The sequence below is a fragment of the Limulus polyphemus genome, unplaced genomic scaffold, assembly GCF_000517525.1.
Source record: "Limulus polyphemus unplaced genomic scaffold, Limulus_polyphemus-2.1.2 Scaffold77033, whole genome shotgun sequence".
NCBI lineage: Eukaryota > Metazoa > Arthropoda > Merostomata > Xiphosura > Limulidae > Limulus > Limulus polyphemus.
Window position 1 is genome coordinate 4,214 of NW_013742629.1, and position 3,300 is coordinate 7,513.

Genomic DNA, 3,300 nt, shown 5'->3' on the forward strand with positions numbered 1-3,300 from the left:
TCACGTGACCTCGCTGACGCAACAATATCTTCCTTTTATGGGTAAAAAAGTGGGACATAAACAATAATTAATTTCAGACAAAATGTATTTCTAAACAAGGATATTAAATAAAAATGAAGCATTTGAGAAATTTTTTTATCCACAACTGTAAATTTCAGGAGCTCTTATACGCTGTATATTAATCTTGTTATAACTGACGTTTATGGAATTTATTGTGGAACCCTAAAGAGCAGTTAAAAACTGTAAAAAGGGTGAGCACTTCAAAAGATTGATTCTTTCAATCATCCCTTTTATAGAATCTGCAACATTTTGTTACATCTCTGGATCTTTTTTACCTTTTGGGTGTTAACAATTAGAGGAAAAGTGCACATAAACCATTAATGAAGTGGGATGAATGTATGATGCAAAAATAAAGTATTGCTTTCAGTATAATACAACATACTACACCCAGCAGGCACATGACATTGTTTCAATGCAATATTTTTAATATTGAATAAATGGTGATTTCTGATGTTGTTTCAATATTGATTTTTTTCTTATTTTCAACCAAAGACAGCTTATATATAATTAATATTTTTAATCATTACCTGGATGGTTGATTATCCTACAGCACGATAGGAGGGAAGATGCTTGTATAACTCAAAATGGATATAATGTTCCAAAAAGTTTGTTTTCTCATTTTCTTTAAAAATTTTTTAGTTGTTTCAATGTTGTAACTTCAACGTCATTTCAATTTTCAAATCAAACTACAATTTACTGTTATTTCAACATTAACTGCAATGTTGATTCAACATCGATGTACCTGCTGGGTACATGTATCTGTTTCAGAAGTTGTTGGACACAAATTCAATGTCTCTTTCTTTTTTACTCAAATGCTTGAAATATAACTTAATGCTCTTATATGTGTGTGCATGTAATCTCTGTGACCTGATTAACAACTCAATTACGAACCAGGTTTTATTGCCTTCATTACAAAATAGTAAAACATAATAACTTATAAAGGGAATATAGTAAAAACAACAGGGTCTACAGTAATTAGAACATAAAATAAAACAGTGCATAAAAGCTATATTTTTAAACAGTATAATTTCGCACATACACACTCTACTAACAACATTAAATTAAACTGAATTTTAACTTTCCACAATTTTTGAAATCCCAAAACATTAATGTTATCAATTAAAAATACCTTAAAATAGTGAATGCTGCACATTTCATGTGGATTCTACAAAGATCAAACAAACAAAGTGAAAACTAAATATCTATAAACTTTAGTACAGTAACAGAATTAACTACAACCATCCAAGATAAAATATAAATAATGTTTTTTCAAAATATGAAATATCAGATTACAATGTTAGTAAAGACTTTTTTAAACAATTAAATAATAACTCATTTGAATAAGTGTATTTTGTATTGTAAATGAACAAATGCAAGAGAACTGTTTGTTGTGTAGTTATGCACAAAGCTACACAATGGGCTATCTGTGCTCTGTTCACCACGAGTATCAAAACTCGGTTTCAAGTGTTGTAAGTCCGCAGACATACCGCTGTGCCACTGGGGGGCATGCAAGAAAAAACTCTTTGCTATAAACTGTGTAACACATATACATCAACCCTACACATAGCCCATACCTTACTATGTGGCTGACCACTGTCTATATTATTCTAGCTCAATGCCACAGTTAAACATCATTGTACAGCTGCCCACTGTCTATGGTACTCTGACTCAATTCCATATCATTGTCCAGCTGACTACTGTTTATGGTATTCTGACTCAGTACCACACTTACACATATTGTACAGCTGACCACTGTTTATGGTATTCTGACTCATTTACACATCATTGTCCAGCTGACCATTGTCTATGGTATTCTGACTCAATCCACATTTACAATCATTGTACAGCTGACAATTGTCTATGGTATTCTGACTCAATTTCACAGTTCCACATTATTGTACAAGTGACCACTCTCTATGGTATTCTGACACAGTACCACACTTACACATATTGTACAGTTGACCACTGTCTATGGTATTCTGATTCAATTCCACATTTACACATCATTATCCAGCTGACCACTCTCTATGGTATTCTGACTCAATCCACATTTACAATCATTGTACAGCTGACAATTGTCTATGGTATTCTGACTCAGTTCCACATTATTGTACAAGTGACCACTCTCTATGGTATTCTGACTCAATACCACACTTACACATATTGTACAGCTGACCACTGTCTATGGTATTCTGACTCATTTACACATCATTATCCAGCTGACCACTCTCTATGGTATTCTGACTCAATCCACATTTACAGTCATTGTACAGCTGACAATTGTCTATGGTATTCTGACTCAATCCACATTTACAATCATTGTACAGCGGACAACTGTCTATGGTATTCTGACTCAATTCCACATCATTGTCCAGCTAACCAGAAGAAATGGGAAGAGAAATATGAATGGTTGTTTCTTGATACATCCCTTGGAAGGCGTTTTGTAAGTACAACCGAGAATTATTGAAAAATGATTTAGATGTACTACATAGAACAGGTGGTGTTTCCATAACAAGTCCGTTTATCAACTTCCGAAAAGCAAATGGGAATAGTGAGAATCTCGACAAACATTCTAAATCCGTGACACCTGCTCATGCTCAAGCAATGCATAAGCTTCGTGAAGAGGATTTTAAAAGACCAGTTCATACTTTATTTTTTCACCAGTCGCAACAGGGAAGTAATGGCTGAGTTTGTGAGAAGCGTCTACTTCTAAGCAAAAGAAGAAATCCCACTTATTACGAAGTATGAACATTTGATTTTTCATCTTTTTTTATGCTACAAGACGACTCTCTGAAACAATGGGTGGGAAATCAGAGCGACCGTTCAACATATGTAAGTAAAGCTACAGCTTACGATCTGTTGACCTGCATTGTCGTTATAGATAATTGTGACACTTCGAACAATGGTGTAGCTACCATGTATGCTCAAATATCCACATCAATCTAATAAGTTTGTTTTTAAGTTATATAATATATATTTAACGTATAAACATAAATATATAAGTAATGTATTCCCATTCGTTCATTCAAATTTTATCACTGATTATAACAACTTGTCTCCTAGACCCCCACCAGGTCCTTGCATGTATGCATCCATATAAATGTGATGCTGGCTACTCCATAGTCGGAATTGAATAACAAATATTATTCTATAATGGCTAACGAATCGTCAGATATCAACAATGTGCACCAGTTGTCAATTTTGCTTTGCTATAAACTGATTGCAGTGAAGTAAAAGAAA